The sequence below is a fragment of the Pseudophryne corroboree genome, chromosome 2, assembly GCF_028390025.1.
Source record: "Pseudophryne corroboree isolate aPseCor3 chromosome 2, aPseCor3.hap2, whole genome shotgun sequence".
Classification (NCBI taxonomy): Eukaryota; Metazoa; Chordata; class Amphibia; order Anura; family Myobatrachidae; genus Pseudophryne; species Pseudophryne corroboree.
The window spans coordinates 74,925,014-74,952,384 of record NC_086445.1 but is presented as its reverse complement, the minus strand read 5'-3'; the positions used below and the strand labels follow the sequence as shown (position 1 = coordinate 74,952,384).

General features: G+C 49.3%; 1 long non-coding RNA gene across 1 annotated transcript in view; it reads right to left on the bottom strand.

Moving 5' to 3' along the window:
• Positions 1-1,287: 1,287 nt before the first annotated feature.
• LOC135050511 (uncharacterized) overlaps positions 1,288-27,371 on the bottom strand; it is a 97,635-nt gene continuing 71,551 nt past the window's right edge. The window contains exons 2-4 of the long non-coding RNA XR_010241639.1: positions 2,840-2,871; positions 2,625-2,745; positions 1,288-1,927 (exon numbers count right to left, since the gene is read on the bottom strand). This is a non-coding gene — a long non-coding RNA (uncharacterized LOC135050511). The remainder of the gene's footprint in view (positions 1,928-2,624; positions 2,746-2,839; positions 2,872-27,371) is intronic.

Here is a 27,371-nt window from a genome sequence, read left to right as displayed (position 1 = left end):
CAGCACAATGAGTACATGCATGCTTGCGGAGTGTGTCTCCCAATCTGGCCAAGGGCATTGACGGGAGTCAGTGGAGAGAAGAAGCCGGGCAATATCCCTCTCCAGCTCTGCTGCAGTTGCTGCTGCTCCTTTCTCTCTGGGCTCAGGTGTGCAGGATGTAGTATGAGGCAGAGCGTGGGTGGCGCCTCTTCAGCTTAGCACCGTCCAGCATTGCTCCCGCATCGCGCCGGCCTCGGCAGTACTGTATGTACGCTGCAGCTGGGACCCCCTTGGGAGTATGATCACATGCCCGCGGCTGCCCAGGCAGTAATAGCCAGATTGCGGCTGCCGGTGCAGCCGCGTAAACCACTGGACCACCGGGGCAGCTGCATTATGAATAATAATTAAAATAAACTTCCTCTAAACGACAGGGAGAGGTGTACATCCGTATCGTGCAACCCCCTCCTCCTTGAATCCGCCTACACTTGAACAGGACATCACAAGGCTGGGTGGGCCACACGGGAGCATGGTCACCTAACACTCTCACTAAACAGCACTCTAGCGCACGGCAAAGAGCGGGGTGCGCTTCATATGGCAGCCAGCAATTAGCAGGATGGCTGCGGACAGTGCGCCCACACGAAAAGTGCGCGGTGGGCAATGCACCGTCTGCACATACCTAGTTATGGCCCTGGTTGCATGTGTCATAATGGTCAGAGCTGCTGAACGTTCAAACGTTGCCCTGCATAGCACCGATATGGTCAGGGGAGCATAGCGATCCTGTCATCATGCACACACCGCAGCCGTCATACATGGGGGAAAGCGGTATCAGCGCACAAAACGTGCGCTAATACCTCTTCCCCCCTTATCACCGTATCATACATCCGTCCCTTTTTATTGCGGCAATAAGCAATTATAATAGTAATTATAATAATTAATAGGAATTATGAATCAAATGCAAATTGTTACTCATGACAAAGTGATTTAACTTGTTACCTCACAATATCACTGTATACTGCAACTTACAGATGTGTCCGCTCTCATCTAGCGGCTATTCACGGCAAAAGCGACTCGTATGCTGTGTACAGTGTGTCTGCGACTACACGCAGCTTCCTTAATGAATGCATTGTGTGTACGCACGCTGAGACTAGTCATAGAGAGAGGGCACATCTGTATCCTGCACTCACTTGTGTTACTTGAACTCCACTTAATTGCTCCGGTGCCCTCTGGTATAGATGGATATGTAGCAAAAAACGCAGACAGCGGCACTTGGAGATATTTCAAAGTATCAATTTATTTATTTTTTGGCCATGAGGGAGCGTCAAAGGAAATATTAGCTCCTTCGCTCTGCTTGGTCTAGAGCAGACCCTGGGCATGCTGACACTGGAACGGCAGACTGCAGGAAGCAGGTTGGTATGGAACACAGATGGAAAGTGTAGTCCGCTTGGTCTAGAACAGGCCCTGGGCATGCTGACACTGGAACGGCAGACTGCAGGAAGCAGGTTGGTATGGAACACAGATGGAAAGTGTAGTCCGCTTGGTCTAGAACAGGCCCTGGGCATGCTGATGCTGGAACGGCAGACTGCAGGAAGCAGGTTGGTATGGAACACAGATGGAAAGTGTAGTCCGCTTGGTCTAGAACAGGCCCTGGGCATGCTGATGCTGAAACGGCAGACTGCAGGAAGCAGGTTGGTATGTAAGACTGATGGAATGCGTAGAGATAAATGATGACAATCTCACTGGGCTTCTTATACTGCAGTCTTCAGGACAGCTGTTGCCATCCAAGGTGGTGGTCCTGGCAGCAGGTCTGGGAAGGAGGTGGTGATGGTTGGAGTGGTTGGAGTGATGGAGGTGCGAGTGATAGTTATGACAGGGGATGCCATGATGTAAACAGAGGATGTGGTGGTGGGTGCTTTGGGTCTTGTAGCACCTTTCTCATTTTTCTCAATATCTAAGAGAATGAGACAAAGAAGGAGACATCATTTTAGTATTCATTTTTTTCTCTCATGTCTAAAACAACATGGAGTTAGATATATGACTTGTAAAAGGGGACCTGGCAGCACTTAACAAGTAGACATATCTAACACATCCATTCTCAGTTCTGTCCCTCCTGGAGAGGGTCATGTGGGGACAGTGGCGTAAGTTTGTCCCAATTGCCCGGAGGCAAGAAAAATATTGGTGCCCCCCCCCCCCCCCTTATGTATATAATTTGCTCCTGCATAGTAAACCTGCAGATTCTAACTATATGAAGCTACTACAAAACCATTGCAACTAGGCAGCTCTATGTAGGGGTCCAGCCACACACTACATAGATCTGCTCAGTCACTCACAATGCTGATTATTTCTCTGACAATTAATTAGCAAGTGTCATATCCACGATTAGAACCCACAACCTAAAGCATGCACTGATGCATGCACCTTACTGATGGAGATATCTGCTGTTGCATAGGAAGTATGATAATTCTAACTATATGAAGTTACTTGTAATTGTCAGAGAAATAACTTCATATAGTTGGAATTCTCATGCTTCCTTTATAGGAGCAAATAGCTTCATCAGTAAGGTGTCTGCTTCCAGTATATCTATAATAAAAAGGGTGTGATTTGTAAGGTGTAGTGGCTAGTGGGGAAGTCAGCTATGTAAGAGTTACCGGCTGCTGTCAATTAACTTAATTGATTAATGTTGCTGAACACACGGAACAGGAGGAGAGGTGCCCCCCTTCAAAGCAGGAGCCCGGCGGCAGCTGACTCCGTTGCCTCCCAGAGTTCTGCCTATGTGTGGAGAGGTATGCATTAGTTAAAACAATACACTCATTAGTTTGTGCTGTGGTGTTATTATGTAGATACAGTGTATAGTTATTGTTACCTCTTTCACGCATTGTCACTCATCTGCCACAGCTGTAAAAATAAGGAAAAGTGGTTAGTTAGAGACCGTACCTCCATTCCTGGGGATGCTAAGTCTCAGAGACCCCCCCACCCCAATTTATGCGCAAACTGGGTTATATTTACTAAGGTCCCGATTTTGACCGAGATGCCGTTTTTTCTTCAAAGTGTCATTTCGGTAATTTACTAAGCAAAAATCTCGGCAGTGATGAGGGCATTCGAAATATTTTGGAAGTCCTAGGAAAAAATTACGAATCAATACACCATCGGTCAAATACGCCTGCAATTTGGTAGAAATCGGTAATTTACTAAAAAGTGCAAATCACAAACACTGCCGACAATTGCCAAACACTGCCGTGCAGAAATACAATTCGTGAAAAAGTGCTAAAAAAAACCAGACCTGCTTTTTTATCCCGTGTTTGGATAGGCATGCAGGGATCCATGAGATCCGTGCATGCTTATCAGTGGGAAGGGGATGGGAAAGTGTGTATTTTTTGAAAAAAAATTGCGTGGGGTCCCCCCTCCTAAGCAAAACCAGCCTCGGGCTCTTTGAGCCGGCCCTGGTTGCAAAAATATGGGGAAAAAAATGATAGAGGTTCCCCCATATTTAAACAACCAGCACCGGGCTCTGCGCCTGGTAAATACGGGGGACAAAAAGCGTAGGTATCCCCCGTATTTCTGAAACCAGCACCGGGCTCCACTAGCCAGATACATAATGCCACAGCCGGGGGACACTTTTATATAGCTCCCGGCGGCCCTGGCATTACATAACCAACTAGTCACCCCTGGCCGGGGTACCCTGGAGGAGTGGGGACCCCTTCAATCAAAGGGTCCCCCCCCTCCAGCCACCCAAGGACCAGGGGTGAAGCCCAAAGGCTGTCCCCCCCATCCAAGAGCTGCGGATGGGAGGCTGATAGCCATTGTGTAAAAAAAATGAATATTGTTTTTAGTAGCAGTACTACAAGTCCCAGCAAGCCTCCCCCGCAAGCTGGTACTTAGAGAACCACAAGTACCAGCATGCGGAGGAAAACAGGGCCCGCTGGTACCTGTAGTACTACTACTAAAAAAATACCCCAATAAAAACAGAAGGCACACACCTTGAAAGTATAACTTTAATACATACATACACACCTCCATATACACATACTTACCTTATGTTCACACGAGGGTCGGTCCTCTTCTCCATGTAGAATCCATGGTGTACCTGTGGAAAAAATTATACTCACATACTCCAGTGTAGAAGCCTCTTCTTCTTGTAATCCATTTGTAATCCAGGTACTTGTCAAAATAAAAAAACGGACACCCGACCTCGCACTGAAAGGGGCCCCATGTTTTCACATGGGACCCCTTTCCCCGAATGCCAGAAACCCCCTCTGACTTATGTCTAAGAGGGTTTCTTCAGCCAATCAGGGAGCGCCACGTTGTGGCACCCTCCTGATTGGCTGTGTGCTCCTGTACTGTATGACAGGCGGCACACGGCAGTGTTACAATGTAGCGCCTATGCGCTCCATTGTAACCAATGGTGGGAACTTTGTGGTCAGCGGTGAGGTTACTTTCGGTCAACCGCTGACCACAAAGTTCCCACCATTGGTTATAATGGAGTGCATAGGCGCTACATTGTAACACTGCCGTGTGCCGCCTGTCATACAGTACAGGAGCACACAGCCGATCAGGAGGGTGCCACAATGTGGCGTTCCCTGATTGGCTGATGGAACCCATTTAGACATAAGTCAGAGGGGGTTCCTGGCATTCGGGGAAAGGGGTCCCATGTGAAAACATGGGGCCCCTTTCAGTGCGAGGTCGGGTGTCCGTTTTTTTTTTTTGACAAGTACCTGGATTACAACTGGATTAAAAGAAGAAGAGGCTTCTACACTGGATTTTGTGAGTATAAATTTTTCCACAGGTACACCATGGATTCTACATGGAGAAGAGGACCGACCCTCGTGTGAACATAAGGTAAGTATGTGTATATGGAGGAGTGTATGTATGTATTAAAGTTATACTTTCAAGGTGTGTGTCTTCTGTTTTTATTGGGGTATTTTTTTAGTAGTAGTACTACAGGTACCAGCGGGCCCGGTTTTCCTCCGCATGCTGGTACTTGTGGTTCTCCAAGTACCAGCTTGCGGGGCAGGCTTGCTGGGACTTGTAGTACTGCTACTAAAAACAATATTCATTTTTTTACACAATGGCTATCAGCCTCCCATCCGCAGCCCATGGATGGGGGGGACAGCCTCGGGCTTCACCCCTGGTCCTTGGGTGGCTGGAGGGGGGGGACCCCTTGATTGAAGGGGTCCCCACTCCTCCAGGGTACCCCGGCCAGGGGTGACTAGTTGGTTATGTAATGCCAGGGCCGCCGGGAGCTATATAAAAGTGTCCCCCGGCTGTGGCATTATGTATCTGGCTAGTGGAGCCTGGTGCTGGTTTCAGAAATACGGGGGACCCCTACGCTTTTTGTCCCCCGTATTTTTGGAACGAGGACCAGGCGCAGAGCCCGGTGCTGGTTGTTGAAATATGAAGGAACCTCTATCATTTTCCCCCCCATATTTTTGCAACCAGGACCGACTCAAAGAGCCCGAGGCTGGTTTTGCTTAGGAGGGGGGACCCCACGCATTTTTTTTTTAAATTTAACACTGATTTTTTTTTTTTTAAAGTGCACAATGAAGCCTAGCACGGATCTCTCAGATCCCGCCGAGATTCATTGTATTAAAGTCGGCAGTGTTTTACAAGTCACTCACGTAAAACACTGCCTAAAAAAACGAATGACATCGACATCGGTAAAACCGAAAATGCAGAATACGGCAGCTTAGTAAATTAGTCGTACTAAATTCAAAAAGTTGTATATTTACACCTTCGATGTCATTCGTGATTGAACTTTCTCCCTTGTATAAAGGAGAAGCAGAATGCCCCCTCCTCTCCCCCGCTACACAATGACAAGTATCTGTACTGAGCAATAACTTGTGGTAAGTTCTAGCATTCTTTTATCAATATTCTTAATATGTCTTCTATTGTGGACTCCGAACATAATTTGTAGCATACTGAAAATCTAAGTAACTCCTGTTTATTAACTTGGTGAGATGGGTGTATGCTAAAATGCAGGGTTTTATTTGTGCACCTGTCACTTATATCCCACCTCATATATCATATATATTATATATCCTACCTCATATATCATATACTAGGTGATTCATTGCGCCCTACGGGCACTCTTCACACCGTCGTAAGGGGCTACGCCCCCTTAACCCTTGCACACCCTTGTGGCGTGCAATATTTTTATTATATGGAGTATTACATCCAATCATAATTGTGTGAGTGGTTAAATATTGCACGGACAAAGGGCGTGCAATGGTTAAGGGGTGGAAGGCCCTTGCAACGGCGTGAACAGCGTACGCAGGGCCTGGTGAATCACCTAGTAGGTGCTTTGGTTGGGGGAGTAGGGGGCGCGGGGAAGAGGTGGATGGGATCCTGGGGTGCCACGGGAGTGGTGCCGCAGGTGGGGGAGGGTGCGTGGATGCTGCGGGTGGTGGTCTGGAGCCGCTGCGGGTGGGGGAGGAGCAGTTGCAGGGGTTGCCCCGGGTGAGGGAGGGGCGGATGCAGTGATGCGGCGGGAGGTACTGGTGCGGGGTCGCTGCGGGTGGGGGTCCGGAGCTATCGCGGGTGCTGGAGGGGGTGTGTGGGGGTGCCGCGGATGGGGCCCGGAGGTACTGTGAGTGGGGGAGGGGCAGGTAATGCTTATCCTGCTTCTCCTCCTGTCAGCAGCTAAGCTGCTGTCCTCCCTTCGGCAGTGGCTCTCCCGGAGACTCGCACAGCAGGCAGTCCTATTGTTCGCGCCAGTGTCCCAACGCGGCGCATTACAGGGAAGAAGATGTACGCAATAAACTACAGCTCCCAGCAGCCCTAAGGGGCAGAATGCTTCGGTGCTAAGGGCTGCTGGGAGCTGTAGTTTATGTAGTGCGTCTACTTCCCTGTAATGCGGCGTGTTGGGACAATGTAAAAGGTGAGAGTGCTGTGCAGTGTCAGTTAACACTGCACACAGGGCCGGCGCTAGCCGCTCAGCAAAGGGATGCAGTGCAGGGAGGCACCAGGAAGGAGAGACGTTCTCCCTGCTCTGCATCCCTGTGCTGAGCTTCTGCTGCTATCCCTGCTGCTGGCGGCTGCTGTCACACATGCAGCAGCGCCGGAAGCACAAAACCTTTTCTCCCCCTCGGCGCTGTCAGCACAAAACCTCCTCTCCCCCCTTCCCTCCCCTGTGTGACATTCAGTGGCCAGGAGGGAGCCAAAGTGGGCGGAGCAAGGTGGGAGTAAGGGGCGGGGCTACACGGGACCATGCTGCAGCAGGAGGATGAGCTGCTACAGCTTCGGCCAGCCAGACTTCATTTAGATAAGTGTCTGGAAAGAGAGTGAGTGTGTGTGTGTATATACAGTGTATACTCTATATATGTGTGACTGTGTATGTGTGTAATGTATGTACAGTATGTATGTGTGTGTGTGTTTGTATATATATGTGTCTGTTGTGTGTGTGTGTGTATGTGTGACTGCTGCATAATGTGTGTAAGCGTCACTGGTACAGGGGGCGTTACGTGTCTAAGCGGCACTGGTACAGATGGCGTTACGTGTGTTAGCGTCACTGCTACAGGGGACATTACGTGTGTAAGCGTCACTGCTACAGGGGGTGTTATTTGTGTAAACATCACTGGTACAGGGGGGGGCGTGACATGTGTAAGCGTCACTGGTTTAGGGGCATTACATGTGTAAGTACTACAGGGGTCATTATGTGCGCTGTGCGTTTGTAAAGTATGCGAGGGTGCAAATTTATAGTTTGCAGGGGGGCGCCGAACACTCTAGCAACGGCCCTGACAGCACACCCACTGCACTGCACAGCACTGTCACCTTTTACATTGTTTCAGCGTCTATACATTACCCTCTGTGATATCACCCACTCTATCCGTTACATTAACCATCTTGGGGCTTCCAGGCCGGCAGCCCAGGTGCTGTGTTGCGGAGTCAGGGCCTCTGGGGATCTGGGTGCGGCTGTGGCGGGGAGGCACTTCTGTGACATCACACTCCGAGCAGGCTCCGGGGCTCAGAGAGTATGCGGCGCAGGGAGGCCTATGAAAGTCTTCCGCTGCGCCACTTTCATACACATCTATGCCGGTGGCCACAGCAGCTTTTGTTCCACCTGCGGCGCGGCTAGGGAGTGGGGATTGTTGATGCCGGAGGGGGCAGGCGGACTGGCAGCAAGACATTAGTGGTCATTCCGAGTCGATTGCTTGCTAGCAGTTTTTAGCAGCTGTGCAATCGCTATGCCGCCGCCCACTGGGAGTGTATTTTAGCTTAGCAGAATTGCGAATGAAGGGATTGGAGGGCGGGTACAAAACATTTTTGTGCAGTTTCAAAGTAGCTTCAGACCTACTCAACACTTACGATCACTTCAGATCATTCAATTCCTGATTTGACGTCATGAACACGCCCTGCGTTCGGTCAGCCATGCCTGAGTTTTTCCGGACACTCCCTGAAAACGGTCATTTGACACACAGAAACGCCCTCTTCCTGTCAATCACTCTGCGGCTGCCTGTGCGACTGAAAAGCATCGCTAGACCCTGTGTAAAACTACATCGTTCGTTGTAATAGTATGCCGCACGTGCGCATTGCGCTGCATACGCATGCGCAGAAGTGCCGAGTTTTTGACTGATCGCTGCACAGGGAACGAATGCAGCTAGTGATCACCTTGGAATGACCCCTATAGGACGCTGCAGTAAAAGGATGTTTTTTCCCCTATCTACAGCACAGAGACTTGCTGCAGATGCAGTGGCATACCCTCCAGCTGCACCTTTTTGGCAGGTACAGTACCTTCTTTTTATGGTCTGTACCATTTTTTGACTCTCCAGGCTTCCATTGAACGTATAGGAAAAGGGGCGTGGCCACTCCGCTGTACCCGTGGCCACGCCCCCTTTTAGAATGTGTATCAGTGTTTATGTGTACATTGTTGGAGGGTATGATGCTGCAGATGCGGTGGGCCTATTTTAGGGTTTGGACCTGGAGCTGCAGCTCCATCAGTCCCATTGCTAATCCTGCTCTGTGAAAACACAGCAGGCAAAGGGCAGAGCCTCCCATTGGATGTAACCTGTGTGGGAGGGCGTTTCTCGCCCAATCAGCTGTGGACTGGGTGTGATAGACCTGCCACTAACCCAATGAGAGCTTCTAGCCACGCCCAGCGTTAGAAACCCAGGCACAGAATCACAGGGCTATTATATAGGAGATATTATTATATCCTGCCTCATATATCATATATACTAGGTGATTCATCGCGCCCTATGGGCGCTCTTCACACCGTCGTAAGGGGCTACGCCCCCTTAACCCTTGCACACCATTGTGGCGTGCAATATTTTTATTATATGGAGTATTACCTGCAATCATAATTGTGTGAGTGGTTAAATATTGCACGGACAAAGGGCGTGCAATGGTTAAGGGGTCGAAGCCCCTTGCAATGGATGTGAACAGTGCACGCAGGGCCTGATGAATCACCTAGTAGGTGCTTTGGCTGGGGGCGTGGCGGGTGCGGCAAAGATGCGGATGGGATCTGGGGGTGCCGTGGGAGGGGGTGGGGCTGTTGCGGTGGTGCCGCTGGTGGGGGAGGGGCTGGTGCGTTGGTGCTGCAGGTGGGGGTCCAGAGCCACCGCGGGTGGGGGAGGAGCAGTTGTGGGGGTGCCCTGGGTGGTGAAGGGGCGAATACGGTAATGCGGCGGGAGGGGCGGGTGAGGGGTTGCTGCGGGTGGGCGAAGGGGTCCAGAGCTACCGCGGGTGCTGGAGGGGGTATGTGGGGGTGACGCGGATGGGGCCTGAAGGTACCTTGAGTGGTGGAGGGGTGGGTAATGCTTATCCTGCTTCTCCTGTCAGCAGCTAAGCTGCTGTCCTCCCTTTGGCAGCGGCTCTCCCGGAGACTCGCACAGCAGGCAGTCACTATTGTTAGCGCCGGTGTCCCAACGCACCGCATTACAGGGAAGAAGATGCACTCAATAAACTACAGCTCCAAGCAGCCCTAAGGGCCGGAATGCTTTGGCTCTAAGGGCTGCTGGGAGCTGTAGTTTATTTAGTGCATCTACTTCCCTGTAATGCGGTGCATTGGGACACTGGTGCTTACAATAGTGACTGGCTGGCAGAACTGACTGACTCGCTGAATCAATGCAAAAGGTGAGAGGGCTGTGCAGTGTCAGTGACACTGCACACAGGCCCAGCGCTAAACGCTCAGCAAAGGGATGCAGTGCAGGGTGGCACCAGGAAGGAGAGGTGTTCTCCCTGCTCTGCATCCCTGTGCTGAGCTACTGCTGCTATCCCTGCTGCCGCCGGCTGCTGTCACACATGCAGCGGCGCCAGCAGCACAAAGCCTCCTCTCCCCCTCGGCGCCAGCAGCACAAAGCCTCCTCTCTCCCCCCGCTACCCTGTGTGACATTCAGTGGCCGGCCGGGAGCCAAAGGGGGTGGAGCTAGATGGGAATAAGGGGCGGCGCTAGATGGGACCATGCTGCAGCAGGAAAAGAAGCTGCTACAGCTTCGGCCAGCCAGACTTCATTAGGTAAGTGTCTGGAAAGAGAGTGAGTGTGTGTGTGTATATACAGTGTCTGTGTATACTGTATATATGTGTGACTGTGTATGTGTGTAATGTATGTACAGTATGTATGTGTGTGTGTTTATATATATATATATGTGTCTGTTGTGTGTGTATATGTGACTGCGGCATAATGTGTGTAAGCGTCACTGGTTCAGTAGGCATTACGTGTGTAAGCGGCACTGGTACAGTAGGTGTTACGTGTGTAAGCGGCATTACGTTTGTGTAAGTGGCACTGGTACAGGGGGCATTACGTGTGTAATCGGCACTGGTAGAGGGGGCGTTACGTGTGTAAGCGGCACTGCTACAGGGGGCGTTACGTGTGTAAGCGGCACTGGTACAGGGGGCGTTACGTGTGTAAGCGACACTGGTACAGGGGGCATTATTTGTGTAAGCGGCACTGGTACAGGGGGGCATTACATGTGAAAGCAGCATTGCTACAGGGGGCGTTACGTGTGTAAGCAGCACTGGTACGGGGGCGTTACGTGTGTAAGCGGCACTGGTACAGGGGGCGTTACGTGTGTAAGCATCACTGGTACAGGGGGCGTTACGTGTCTAAGCGGCACTGGTACAGGGGGCGTTACGTGTGTAAGCGGCACTGGTACAGGGGGCGTTACGTGTGTAAGCATCACTGGTACAGGGGGCGTTACGTGTCTAAGCGGCACTGGTACAGGGGGCGTTACGTGTCTAAGCGGCACTGGTACAGGGGGCGTTACGTGTCTAAGCGGCACAGATACAGGGGCGTTACGTGTCTAAACGTCACTGGTACAGAGGGCATTACGTGTCTAAGCGGCATGGATACAGAGGGCGTTACATGTGAAAGCGTCAGTGCTACGGGGGCGTTACGTGTGTAAGTGTCACTGGTACAGGGCACGTTACGTGTGTAAGTGTCACTGGTACAGGGGGCGTTACATGTGTAAGCGTCACTGGTACAAGGGGCGTTATGTGTGTAAGCGTCACTGGTACAGGGGGCGTTACGTGTGTAAGCGTCACTAGTACAGGGGGCGTTACTTGTGTAAGCATCACTGCTACAGGGGGTGTTACTTGTGTAAGCGTCACTGGTACAGGGGGGCGTTACATGTGTAAGCGTCACTGGTACAGGGGGTGTTACTTGTGTAAGCGTCACTGGTACAGGGGGGCGTTACATGTGTAAGCGGCACTGGTACAGGGGGCGTTACTTGTGTAGCGTCACTGCTAAAGGGGGCGTTACGTGTGTTAGCGTCACTGGTACAGGGGGCGTTACGTGTGTACGCATCACTGGTACAGGGGGCGTTACGTGTGTACGCATCACTGGTACAGGGGCCGTTACATGTCTAAGCGGCACAGATACAGGGACATTACGTGTCTAAGCGTCAATGGTACAGAGGGCGTTATGTGTCTAAGCGGCACTGGTACAGAGGGCGTTATGCGTGTAAGCGGCACTGGTACAGAGGGCGTTATGTGTCTAAGCGGCACTGGTACAGAGGGCGTTATGCGTGTAAGCGGCACTGCTACAGGGGGCGTTACGTGTGTAAGCGTCACTGGTACAGGGGGGGGGCGTTACACGTGTAAGCGTCACTGGTACAGGGGGGGGGGCGTTACACGTGTAAGCGTCACTGGTACAGGGGGCGTTCCATGTGTAAGCTTCACTGGTACAGGGGGCGTTCCATGTGTAAGCTTCACTGGTACAGGGGGTGTTACGTGTGTAAGCGTCACTGGTACAGGGGGTGTTACGTGTGTAAGCATCACTGCTACAGTGGGTGTTACTTGTGTATGGTCACTGGTCAGGCTCGGACTGGCCCACAGGGGTACAGGGGTAACCACCAGTAGGCCCCACTGCCTGGGGGGCCCTCCTCCTCTAGGGATCAGGTTCTAGACTGTGCACTTGAGTTATATATTATACATATGTTACATTATACTGCACAGGATTATGATGTATTCTCTACAGTACATTGCTGTCATTAATCTGGCACATTATCATGCATGCATTAGCATTAGTTACTATATAAATTATCAAGGAGTCCAGACCAGGTACTCTATAATGGTTAGCCAAACCTCTGTGGTGGCTGGCCACACCCCCTTTGGAGGCTGACCACACCTCTAATCATGGGCCCCTGCCACTGCATACCCCCGGTGGGCCCTTCATGCTCCAATCTGACACTGTCACTGGTACAGGGGGGCGTTACAAGTGTAAGCGTCTGTTACAGGGGGTGTTACTTGTGCAAGTGTCTCTACTACAGGGGGTATTGTGTGCGCTGTGCCTTTGTAAAGTATGCGAGGGTGCAAATTTATAGTTTGCAGGAGGGCGCCGAACACCCTAGCACCGGCCCAGACTGCACACCCACTGCACTGCACAGCACTGTCACCTTTTACATTGATTCAGCGTCCAGACATTACCCTCCGCGATATCACCCACTCTATCCGTTACATTAGCCATCTCGGGGCTTCCAGGCCGGCAGCCCAGGTGCTGTGTTGCAGAGTCAGGGCCTCTGGGGATCTGGGCGCGGCTGTGGCTGGGAGGCACTTCTGTAACATCACACGCAGAGGAGGCTCCGGGGCTCATAGAGTATGCGGCGCAGGGAGGCCTATGAAAGCCTTCCTCTGCGCCGCTTTCATACACATCTATGCCAGTGGCTGCAGCAGCTTTTGTGACACCTGCACTACGCCTAGGGGGTGGGGATTGTTGATGCTGGAGAGGCAGGCGGACTGGCAGCAGGACATAGGATGCTGCAGTAAAAGAATCCCCCCCCTATCTGCAGTGCATAGACTTCCTGCAGATGCAGTGGCATACCCTCCAGCTGCACCTTTTTGGCAGGTACAGTCCCTTTTTTTTATGGTCTGTACCGATTATTGACTCTTCAAGCTTCCATTGAAAGTATAATAAAAGGGGCGTGGCCACGCGGCTGTACCCGTTTCCACACCCCCTTTTCTAATTTGTATCAATTTGTATATGTACATTGTTGGAGGGTATGATGCTGCAGATGCGGTGGGCCTATTTTAGGGTTTGGACCTGGAGCTGCAGCTCCATCAGTCCCATTGCTAATCCTGCTCTGTGAAAACACAGCAGGCAAAGGGCAGAGCCTCCCATTGGATGTAACCTGTGTGGGAGGGTGTTTCTCGCCCAATCAGCTGTGGACTGGGTGTGATAGACCTGCCACTAACCCAATGAGAGCTCCTAGCCACGCCCAGCGTTATACACACAGGCACAAAGTCACAGAGCTGTGCTATTATATAGGAGATTATTATATATCCTACCTCAGAGGCAGATAGTGATTGTGCTCACTCTGGGATCTCACCCCCTCCCCATCCATCATCTTACTGGGATTTGATCTTATTTTACAATCACAGGGAAAGCCCTATGGGTCCGTCTCCTTGACCTTTGAGCCATATCAGGTTACCCACTAGGATTGAGCATTGACCATTGATGGTTAGTAGCTAGCCATCAATGGTCTGATGGAAGTGGTGGGGTTTTTTACCATCAATATTAGGTCATCAATGGAAAATATTTCAGTGGCTAATCCCAGATGGTGACCACCAGCCCTGCTAGATTTCCCACTGTCATGGACATATCTTCTTGTGTAACTATTATGCTGCCCATATAGAGAGACAGTTGGCTTTCCATCACTCAAACTGTCCCATAATCACCACCTCCTGGGCGTGTCTAGCACTGCCTATTGGCACTCAAAGCAATATAAATCACATTACACAAGGGGCATGGCCACTGCAAATGGGGGCGTGTCAATATGACACAATACCTGTTTCGCATCACTCTGGGAGTAATCCTCTCCATATGTACAGTACGTTACCTATATGGTGGTTGCTCACAACGGGGAACCTCTAAAGAATTGTCCTCCCTGGGCAGACGGTGTCCAGTTGATGATCACTATTCATGAAGGAAATTACATGGTCCAGCAGATGTCTGTTTGTGTAGGAATATAACCAAGATCAACATCATGCAACAGAGATTCAACCAGACTTGCGTCACCTCCTGCCCTCTGTGTCTCTCAGCCACACCATCTCCTCCCCTCCCTGCATCATCTCTCAGCCACACTATTATCCCCTCCCTGTATCATCTCTCATCCACACCATAATCTTCCGCCTGCGTCTCCCTACCATGCATTTCTCACAATCCACCTCACTCTGTGTCTTTCAGTCTCCCCCTTCACTCTCTCACATGCCCCCCCTTCAATCTGGGTCTTTCAGTCTCCCACCCTTCACTCTGTCTCTCAGCCTGTCCACCTTCGTTCTGTGTCTCTCAGCCTCCAAACCTTCACTCCGTGTCTCTCAGCCTGCCCCCTTTACTCTGTGTCTTTCAGCCTCCACCTCCCTTCATTCTGTGTCTAGTGCCACTTACACACAATACCCACAGTAGTAGTGCCCCTTACACAAAGCCCCCCGCAGTTGTGCCCCTTACACAATGCCCACAGTAGTTGTGCTCCTTACACAAAGCACACAGTAATCGTGCCCCTTACACAATGCCCACACAGTAGTCATGCCCCTTACACAGTGCCCCCAGCAGTTGTGCCCCTTACACAATGCCCACAGTAGTAGTGCCCCTTACACAATGCCCACACAGTAGTCATGCCCCTTACACAATGACCACTGCAGCTGTTCCTCTTACACAATGCCCACTGTAGCCATACCCCTTATATAATGTCCACAGTAGTCGTGCCACTTACACAATGCCCACTGTAGTCGTGCCCCTTACACAATACCCACTGTAATCATGCCCCTTACACAATGCCCGCACAGTAGTCGTGCCCCTTACACAATGCCCACTGTAGTCGTGCCCCTTACACAGTGCCCACTGTAATCGTGGTCCTTACAGAATGCCCACTGTAATCATGCCCTTTACACAATGTCCACAGGAGTGCCCCTTACATAATGCCCACACAGTAGTCATGCCCCTTACACAATGCCCATAGTAGGAGTGCCCCTTACATAATGCCCACTGCAGCCGTACCCCTTACACAATGCCCATAGTTGTGCACCTCATCCATATATATCTATATATATCTATATATATCTATATATATATATATATATATATTACTCACTCTGAATCAGGCAGGAAGGCTCAGCTGCCTGTGTCCAGTCAGTCCACCACTGTCCTGCTCCAGTGGAGGTTTGTCCTAGGCTCCTGGCGTGTGTCGGGCCGTCGGCAATGACAGGGCACACAAATGTGGATTGAGTGGACAGACTGAGTGCAGGCGGGGAGGGACGGCGCGCGATCAGCACATCACATCGCGAAGCGGCCAGACCATCAAAGCATGATGGCGGGTGCACTGCGCGGCCAGCCACCCACCTCCTGTGACTTTGAGTCTGACCGGCGCAGCGGGAGGGGGTGTGACAGGCCGGGCAGTGAATGTGATGTGCAGCAGGTGATCCGAGCACCGCTATCTGTGTGCTGCTGTAGTCAGGGCCGTCTTTACATATGGGCTCAATGGGCTCTTGCCCAAGGGTCCCAGGAGTATAGGGCCCCAGGCTGATAGCTGAGGGTCCCCTCTTTCCAGGGGTACCAGATTTTAAAAAATCGGCCCCGGGGAACCGGAGATATCTGACTTCAAAGCATTGGTCCCTATCCAAGACTGTTAATTGCTCTTCCCAGCCAGATATCTCAGGTTCTGTCTAACTTAGAGTTTTTTCTGAGGGTATACTCTCAAAGCTGGGACTCTCCACTTTCAGTGGACACTGGCAGATTGTCTCTACCATGCCAAGAACCAGAGATATCAGCCTTCCAGCAGCCGGTCCCTGCTCCAGCTCCACACGCCTGGTATGCAGGTTTATATTTTCGTCGGTGGATTTCTCTGGCTCCTGAACTCTGATCCCTAGGTCCCCAATAGCTCCTGACAGGTGGGACTCTCTATTTATGTATCCCATTTAAAGCAAATAATTCTATATCCAGGTACTGGAGATATCTGCAGTCAAGCAAGCTGCCCTCCCACCAGAAAATGATGAATATTAAGCCAACTCCATTGTCCACCCCTCCCCTGCGTATTAAACACCCCCTACCACCCTGGAAGTCATGTACCAGGGCTTCTTCATTCAGCCCAATGCAGTTCAGTGTGCTCCCTCCCACCCCATCTGTGAAGTAAAGGAGTAATTAGCAGAAATTACTGCTCCAGGTCCTACATGCTGAGCGGAAGATAGAACAACACCTACTGCCCGCAGGAAATCACAGCTTCCGCTGATAGCACCTTCCACCCCTACCGCTGGAGGATGGGTAGGGGAACCAGTGCATTGCTGTGCCTAGGGGCTTACGCTGCTGTTAAGACGGTCCTGGCTGTAGTAGCACTGCTACAACAGCAGCACACAGACAGCGATGATCGGATCACAGGCATGACGTGCGGGGGGTGCAGGACATCAGGGGGTACCTGTTCGCACGCCTATGCCTCTCAGCTGTCCTGATTTTTAGCAGGGCAGACCCATTTTTGGGCACTGTTCCATCATACCACCTGCAGGCAGGGCCGGCAATAGAAATCTTGGGGCCCGGTACACTGATAGCTCCAACCTTCCAGCAACATTTCATTTTATTACATAACATTCCGTCAGGATCTTTTTGGATGAATATATATATATATATATATATATATATATATATATATAAAATCGGATGTATGTATATATGTTCCAGCATAACTCTGGAATGCCTGGAGCAATTTACACCAAACTTGGTACACATATGACTTGCAATCTGGAAAAAAACTACTCTGGGAGTATGAAACACCTAGCACCCCTAGTGGTGGGGGTGGGAAGGGGATGACATGTAAAAATCCATAGTTTTCGGCATAAATCTGGAATGCTTGGAGCAATTTACAGAGGCACACATGGGTAGGGGCAGAGGCACCCACGTGTAAGGGCAGAGGCACCCACGGGTAGGGGCAGAGGCCAACACAGGTTGGGGCAGAGGCACCCACAGGTAAGGATACAGGCACACACAGGTAGGGGCAGAGGCAAACACAGGTTGGGGCAGAGGCACCCACAGGTAAGGATACAGGCACATTTGGGTAGGGGCAATGGCAAACATGGGTAGGGGCAGATGGTAGGGGCAGATGCACCCACAGGTAGGGGCAGAGGCACACATGGGTAGGGGCAGAGGCACCCACAGGTAAGAATAGAGGCACACATGGGTAGGGGTAATGGCACACACGGGGAGGGGCAGATACACTCATGGCTAGAGGTACCCACAAGTAAGGATAGAGGTATACACGGGTAGGGGAAGAGGCAAACACGGATAGGGGCAGAGGCACCCATAGGTAAGGATAGAGGCACACAAGGGTAGGGGCAGAGGCACACACAGGTAAGGATACAGTCACACACGGGTATGGGCAGAGGCAAACACGGGTAGGGGCAGAGGCACCCACTGGTAAGGATACAGGCACACACGGGTAGGGGCAGAGGCACCCATGGGTACGGTAGGGGTCAGGATTTGCTTCTGTTTTGCACATGTTCTATGATTGGCAGCCACCAGCACTGGTTTTGCCTATAACATTGGCTATAAATAAATTGAGTTTGTCCTGGGCCACCAATCCAAGGCACCTTGCACGTGTCCTGAGGCACCCCAGAGTGCCACTGCACACAGTTTGAGAACCACTGGTCTAGTGTGTACCCAGCTTAATTATTGCAGCTGGTCTGTGGGTTACAGCTCCCAGCTCCAGATCTGCAAGAAAAGCAACAATGTAATTTGAGTGACAAGATACAGAGATTAACTCTTTCTGTGACTGCTGCACAGGGATTACACAACCTCTATTCATAGGGCTGAATTCAATTAGGGGAGAAGTATATACCACACTTACGGTACCACTGGATTCGCAGATATTTTCTTGCAATACACCATATACATAGAAACCTAGAATCTTACTGCTGAGCTACCAGGCTCTTCAGTGGCGGTGGCAGGGACATACAGAAAAGCTCCAGCAACATGCATAATGATGGCAATACAGCATGGACCACAGGGACTAGACAAAGAGATGGGGTAAAAGGAGGGGGGAGGGTTTAGGGGGGCTGTTAATTGTTTTCCTACTTAAATTGAGCAGTTGGAGCATACACTTTAAAAAGCAATATTGGCGCTGTGGTCCCGTTATTTGTGTCCCTGATCCCTGGGGCCCCCCTGAACCTCATGGCCCTGCACAAGTGTCCCCTTTGTCCCTCCCTGTCGCTGGGCTTGCCTGCAGGCTGCAGTGTCCGGAGATGGGGTGGGTGGGAGTTGGGATGCCTCCTCTCACTCTCTGCCAGAGCAGCGGTGAGTAGATGCTGTATGCATGCAAACATCATCTATCTATTCATGGAGAAGTGAGACAGGGTCATGTCCAGCAGCTCCCCGAGTGCTGGGCATGCTCCCACAGTGATCAAAAATATCTATATATCTATCTATGCATATCTATGTTAGACAGATGCATCTGTCTAACTGCAGAGCATCAAGTTCTGTTCAACCCGTTTTAGCTGACGCAGCCGACCCTCTAATGTCTCATCTGACTTCTGCTATCTTATATGAAACCACTTGTGCTGTATCAGAATGTTAGACTCCTTGGTAATATGTCTAGTTTCTAGGGAGAAAGTCATGTCCTATATACTAACTCGCTTTATTTACTATGAGTGAGTATATGAGCAAGCTTCATTATGTCATACTTGTCTACTCTCGTGGTACATCTAGGGGACTCTAGCATTATTGGGTAGTCCCACAGACCCTCTAATAGTAGGTCACCCTCCCGCATCTCATTAGGAAGTGGGCAGGACAGGGGAGCCGTAATGCACAACTCCGAGATGGCGCCTAATGACAAGAAGCGCCCAGTCCTGCTGCTACAAAGGTCAGCTTAGGCGAGACTATCTAATGCAGAGATTTTCAAGCTTTTACAACTCGCGGCACACTGAACAAGATTTAAATATTGCCAAGGCACATTCAAATATAATGGTGATGCTTCTCCACAGGTAACGCCTGAGCCACATCTGAGAAAGCCAGAAGAGCCAAACACTGCCCTGGCCCAAAACTAGAACCGGCTCTGCAACCACTAAACCCACCAGTATTGATCGTTCCAGGGCCTCAGTAGCGTCAAAACACTGACGGGCCTGGCTCTGCTTCTATTGCGGCATACCTGGAGACTGCTCAGGGCACACTAGTGTGCCACGGCACAGTGGTTTAAAAACACTGATCTAAGGGTTCACCATTGGTCTCCAACGATTGTGCCATCGGTGCTTGAAATCGATGGTATGATAACATGAGGACTTCACTGCTGTGTGATAGGGCAATCCAATCAGGAAAGAGCGGCAGGGGTGAGCAATGCAATGGGGGTCAGGTCTAAGCCCTGTGTACCCTGCGCTGGGGAAAGAAACAAAATCCCATGGCTGCCTCTCTGCCACTGAGGATCATCCCTAGATCAGCTGCATTTAATTGTTGTCAAGTAGAGCTTATGTTATTTGACTTTTAGGGCAGCGGTGCAAGTATGCGAGTACGCTCGGGTATGGAGCACCCTTAAGAATTTGGCAGCGGGTACTCGGTACCACCTGTCACACACTTTGCCATTACCACAATTATAATGTGCCACAAAGCAACAAGACCATGGTGCTTGGCAGTATGACGGCTCCTCCCACTTTGTCAGGGATACTGGGAGTGTGACAGTGGCTGTATTTTCTTGTTATAATGGAGGCATTACTATATATTGTTATTAAATTGGGGGCATTACTATATATTTCTATTATACTGGAGGTATCACTATATATTTCTATTATACTGGAGGGATTACTATATATTTTTAGCCTTGCTTATGCAAGCTGGCCGGTGTCTAAGGGGGACATTTACTAAGCTGTGATAAGAACGGAGAAGTGAGCCAGTGGAGAAATTTCCCCTTCAACCAATCAGCAGCTCTGTATCATTTTATAGTATGCAAATTATAGATGTTACCTCAGTGCTGATTGGTTGCCATGGGCAACTTCTCCACTGGCTCACTTCTCCGCTCTTATCACTGCTTAGTAAATGTACCCCTAAAACCATTGTGGATTGCGACCAATGGTGGCGATGGTGATCCGAGGACAGTGGCAAACGCAGGATTTGCATGGGGGGGTTTCCAGAACTGGGCGGAGCCAATCACGGGGGTGGGGACTGAGGTGACCCAGCATATGCTGGGTCCATAAAACTAGTGTGTGTGTGTATATATATATACATATATACACACACACATATCTACACACATATTATATATATATATATATATATACATACATACATACATACAGACACATACATATACACATATACAGAGCATATTAAACATGCATATATATATATATATATATGTATATATATATATGTGTGTGTGTACACACATACAGTACATATATATATATATATATATATACACACACACACATATATATATATATATATATCTATCGTGTGTGTGTGTGTGTGTTTATATGTATGTATGTATGTATATACACGTGTATATATGTATGCACATGGATATATTATTATTATCCTTTATTTATATGGCGCCACAAGGGTTCCGCAGCGCCCAATTACAGAGTACATGAATAATCAAACAGGAAAACAGCAACTTACAGTTGATGACAGTATAGGACAAGTACAGGATAAATACACATAGTTACATCAGCAGATGACACTGGAATAAGTATCAGGTGGCCGAAGACTGCTGGAGTTGATGCAGTTGAAGATTATTAAAGTAAGAATGGATAAGCACATGAGGGAAATATATATATGTACTATAATTAAAATAAACTTTTATTGCTCTTACAAGTGCCACCAGGAAGACAGCAGGCTGCAGAGGACGCTAGACAGCCATTAATAATACTCATGCAGCTAAAAAAAAAAAAAAAAAATTTTTTTTTTTAAGTGGAGGGGGGTTTCTGGGTGCTCGGAAACCCCCCCTGGGTGCGCCACTGGAGGATGTGTCTTCTGCTGCATTAGAATTTATATTGACATGGAATTGCACAGCCGCAATTACTTACAGGTCCATAATAAGGGACATTTACCTGCTGGCCAGTTGCAGCTGTGTCAATAACACTTTAAGGATGAGGTGACTTCAAATTATTTTACTGCTCCCATTCAATACATTGAAACTTATGCAGCAAAACAGATGCAAAAAAAAACAAAACGTAATTAACCAGGGAGAGAAAAAAGATAACGCTTATAAAAATAATATTGTGACCTTTTTTGTGGAACATCTTGATTTTATCACAAGAGACAGCGGCGTGTGTAGCGTGTGAAGTGCAGATGACAGACGCCATAGAATGTAATCACAATGAAGCCAGACAGGTGACACCGGTTCATAACCCGCAAAAGACGCAGGTCAGGGCGGGAGGGGATCGCTATCAGTAATTACAGAATCTGCGGCCGGGATAGTGGTGTTCAGCAACTGAGTGGAATATCAGGATGAAATCACACAGTGGAAATATTAATACACAGAAAATACAGGACTGCTGAAAAGAAGATGAAGAAACAATGGAGAAGGCCTTATCAGCTTTAATTACTTGTTATGGGCAGTACTTATCGTTCATTACTGTTCTAAACATTCACCGTTCATTACTGTTGTGCCACAAACCCACCTCCAGGCTGCGCAACGTGCCCAAGATGGCTGCCTGGCCTGGTACCTTCATGAGCAGAATGACCAATATGTAGATATTTTGATTCAGTTGGTATCTTGTTAGTCGCTTTTCAGATTTACCCAATGTCCCTCCCACAAACGCCCACTGCCTGCCACTCATTTTACAAATAAATCCCCACTGTGACCGTTGCCTCCTCTTTATTTGCCCCCAGTAGTTGTGCCTAGTGATGAGCACCGGAAATTTTTCGGGTTTTGTGTTTTGGTTTTGGGTTCGGTTCCGCGGCCGTGTTTTGGGTTCGAACGCGTTTTGGCAAAACCTCACCGAATTTTTTTTGTCGGATTCGGGTGTGTTTTGGATTCGGGTGTTTTTTTCAAAAAACCCTAAAAAACAGCTTAAATCATAGAATTTGGGGGTCATTTTGATCCCAAAGTATTATTAACCTCAATAACCATAATTTCCACTCATTTTCAGTCTATTCTGAACACCTCACACCTCACAATATTATTTTTAGTCCTAAAATTTGCACCGAGGTCGCTGGATGGCTAAGCTAAGCGACCCAAGTGGCCGACACAAACACCTGGCCCATCTAGGAGTGGCACTGCAGTGTCACGCATGATGGCCCTTCCAAAAAACACTCCCCAAACAGCACATGACGCAAAGAAAAAAAGAGGCGCAATGAGGTAGCTGTGTGAGTAAGCTAAGCGACCCTAGTGGCCGACACAAACACCTGGCCCATCTAGGAGTGGCACTGCAGTGTCACGCAGGATGGCCCTTCCAAAAAACACTCCCCAAACAGCACATGACGCAAAGAAAAAAAGAGGCGCAATGAGGTAGCTGTGTGAGTAAGCTAAGCGACCCTAGTGGCCGACACAAACACCTGGCCCATCTAGGAGTGGCACTGCAGTGTCACGCAGGATGGCCCTTCCAAAAAACACTCCCCAAACAGCACATGACGCAAAGAAAAAAAGAGGCGCAATGAGGTAGCTGTGTGAGTAAGCTAAGCGACCCTAGTGGCCGACACAAACACCTGGCCCATCTAGGAGTGGCACTGCAGTGTCACGCAGGATGGCCCTTCCAAAAAACACCCCCCAAACAGCACATGACGCAAAGAAAAATGAAAGAAAAAAGAGGTGCAAGATGGAATTGTCCTTGGGCCCTCCCACCCACCCTTATGTTGTATAAACAGGACATGCACACTTTAACCAACCCATCATTTCAGTGACAGGGTCTGCCACACGACTGTGACTGAAATGACGGGTTGGTTTGGACCCCCACCAAAAAAGAAGCAATTAATCTCTCCTTGCACAAACTGGCTCTACAGAGGCAAGATGTCCACCTCATCATCATCCTCCGATATATCACCGTGTACATCCCCCTCCTCACAGATTATCAATTCGTCCCCACTGGAATCCACCATCTCAGCTCCCTGTGTACTTTGTGGAGGCAATTGCTGCTGGTCAATGTCTCCACGGAGGAATTGATTATAATTCATTTTAATGAACATCATCTTCTCCACATTTTCTGGATGTAACCTCGTACGCCGATTACTGACAAGGTGAGCGGCGGCACTAAACACTCTTTCGGAGTACACACTTGTGGGAGGGCAACTTAGGTAGAATAAAGCCAGTTTGTGCAAGGGCCTCCAAATTGCCTCTTTTTCCTGCCAGTATAAGTACGGACTGTCTGACGTGCCTACTTGGATGCGGTCACTCATATAATCCTCCACCATTCTTTCAATGGGGAGAGAATCATATGCAGTGACAGTAGACGACATGTCCGTAATCGTTGGCAGGTCCTTCAGTCCGGACCAGATGTCAGCATCAGCAGTCGCTCCAGACTGCCCTGCATCACCGCCAGCGGGTGGGCTCGGAATTCTGAGCCTTTTCCTCGCACCCCCAGTTGCGGGAGAATGTGAAGGAGGAGATGTTGACAGGTCGCGTTCCGCTTGACTTGACAATTTTGTCACCAGCAGTTCTTTGAACCCCAGCAGACTTGTGTCTGCCGGAAAGAGAGATCCAAGGTAGGTTTTAAATCTAGGATCGAGCACGGTGGCCAAAATGTAGTGCTCTGATTTCAACAGATTGACCACCCGTGAATCCTTGTTAAGCGAATTAAGGGCTCCATCCACAAGTCCCACATGCCTAGCGGAATCGCTCTGTGTTAGCTCCTCCTTCAATGTCTCCAGCTTCTTCTGCAAAAGCCTGATGAGGGGAATGACCTGACTCAGGCTGGCAGTGTCTGAACTGACTTCACGTGTGGCAAGTTCAAAAGGTTGCAGAACCTTGCACAACGTTGAAATCATTCTCCACTGCGCTTGAGACAGGTGCATTCCACCTCCTATATGGTGCTCAGTTGTATAGGCTTGAATGGCCTTTTGCTGCTCCTCCAACCTCTGAAGCATATAGAGGGTTGAATTCCACCTCGTTACCACTTCTTGCTTCAGATGATGGCAGGGCAGGTTCAGGCGTTTTTGGTGGTGCTCCAGTCTTCTGTACGTGGTGCCTGTACGCCGAAAGTGTCCCGCAATTCTTCTGGCCACCGACAGCATCTCTTGCACGCCCCTCTCGTTTTTTAAATAATTCTGCACCACCAAATTCAAGGTATGTGCAAAACATGGGACGTGCTGGAATTTGCCCAGATTTAATGCACACACAATATTGCTGGCGTTGTCCGATGCCACAAATCCACAGGAGAGTCCAATTGGGGTAAGCCATTCTGCGATGATCTTCCTCAGTTGCCGTAAGAGGTTTTTAGCTGTGTGCATATTCTGGAAAGTGGTGATACAAAGCGTAGCCTGCCTAGGAAAGAGTTGGCGTTTGCGAGATGCTGCTACTGGTGCCGCCGCTGCTGTTCTTGCGGCGGGAGTCCATACATATACCCAGTGGGCTGTCACAGTCATATAGTCCTGAGTCTGCCCTGCTCCACTTGTCCACATGTCCGTGGTTAAGTGGACATTGGGTACAACTGCATTTTTTAGGACACTGGTGAGTCTTTTTCTGAGGTCTGTGTACATTTTCGATATCGCCTGCCTAGAGAAATGGAACCTAGATGGTATTTGGTACCGGGGACACAGTACCTCCAACAAGTCTCTAGTTGCCTCTGCAGTAATGATGGATACCGGAACCACGTTTCTCACCGCCCAGGATGCCAAGGCCTCAGTTATCCGCTTTGCAGCAGGATGACTGCTGTGATATTTCATCTTCCTCGCAAAGGACTGTTGGACAGTCAATTGCTTGGTGGAAGTAGTAAAAGTGGTCTTACGAGTACGACTTCCCCTCTGGGATGACCATCGACTCCCAGCAGCAACAACAGCAGCGCCAGCAGCAGTAGGCGTTACACGCAAGGATGCATCGGAGGAATCCCAGGCAGGAGAGGACTCGTCATAATTGCCAGTGACATGGCCTGCAGGACTATTGGCATTCCTGGGGAAGGAGGAAATTGACACTGAGGGAGTTGGTGGGGTGGTTTGCGTGAGCTTGGTTACAAGAGGAAGGGATTTACTGGTCAGTGGACTGCTTCCGCTGTCGCCCAAAGTTTTTGAACTTGTCACTGACTTATGATGAATGCGCTGCAGGTGACGTATAAGGGAGGATGTTCCGAGGTGGTTAACGTCCTTACCCCTACTTATTACAGCTTGACAAAGGCAACACACGGCTTGACAAATGTTGTCCGCATTTCTGTTGAAATACTTCCACACCGAAGAGCTGATTTTTTTGGTATTTTCACCAGGCATGTCAATGGCCCTATTCCTCCCACGGACAACAGGTGTCTCCCCGGGTGCCTGACTTAAACAAACCACCTCACCATCAGAATCCTCCTGGTCAATTTCCTCGCCAGCGCCAGCAACACCCATATCCTCCTCATCCTGGTGTACTTCAACACTGACATCTTCAATCTGACTATCAGGAACTGGACTGCGGGTGCTCCTTCCAGCACTTGCAGGGGGCGTGCAAATGGTGGAAGGCGCATGCTCTTCACGTCCAGTGTTGGGAAGGTCAGACATCGCAAACGACACAATTGGACTCTCCTTGTGGATTTGTGATTTCGAAGAACGCACAGTTCTTTGCTGTGCTTTTGCCAGCTTGAGTCTTTTCATTTTTCTAGCGAGAGGCTGAGTGCTTCCATCCTCATGTGAAGCTGAACCACTAGCCATGAACATAGGCCAGGGCCTCAGCCGTTCCTTGCCACTCCGTGTGGTAAATGGCATATTGGCAAGTTTACGCTTCTCCTCCGACAATTTTATTTTAGATTTTTGAGTCCTTTTTTTACTGATATTTGGTGTTTTGGATTTTACATGCTCTGTACTATGACATTGGGCATCGGCCTTGGCAGACGACGTTGCTGGCATTTCATCGTCTCGGCCATGACTAGTGGCAGCAGCTTCAGCACGAGGTGGAAGTCGATCTTGATCTTTCCCTATTTTTGGAACCTCAACATTTTTGTTCTCCATATTTTAATAGGCACAACTAAAAGGCACCTCAGGTAAACAATGTAGATGGATGGATACTAGTATACTTATGGATTGACGAGCGACTGCCGACACAGAGGTAGCTACAGCCGTGGACTACCGTACTGCGTCTGCTGCTAATATAGACTGGATGATAATGATATAAAAAATATATATATATATCACTACTGCAGCCGGACAGGTATATATTATATAATGACGGACCTGCTGGACACTGTCAGCTCAGCACTGCAGACTCCTAAAGTAAGCTACTAGTAGTATCAAGAAGATAGAAAAAAAAAAAACACCACAGGTAGGTGGTATACAATTATGGATGGACTAGCGACTGCCGACACAGAGGTAGCTACAGCCGTGGACTACCGTACTGCGTCTGCTGCTAATATAGACTGGATGATAATGAGATATAAAATATATATATATCACTACTGCAGCCGGACAGGTATATATTATATAATGACGGACCTGCTGGACACTGTCAGCTCAGCACTGCAGACTCCTAAAGTAAGCTACTAGTATCAAGAAGATAGAAAAAAAAAAAAACACCACAGGTAGGTGGTATACAATTATGGATGGACGAGCGACTGCCGACACAGAGGTAGCTACAGCCGTGGACTACCGTACTGCGTCTGCTGCTAATATAGACTGGATGATAATGATATAAAAAATATATATATATATCACTACTGCAGCCGGACAGGTATATATTATATAATGACGGACCTGCTGGACACTGTCAGCTCAGCACTGCAGACTCCTAAAGTAAGCTACTAGTAGTATCAAGAAGATAGAAAAAAAAAAACACCACAGGTAGGTGGTATACAATTATGGATGGACTAGCGACTGCCGACACAGAGGTAGCTACAGCCGTGGACTACCGTACTGCGTCTGCTGCTAATATAGACTGGAT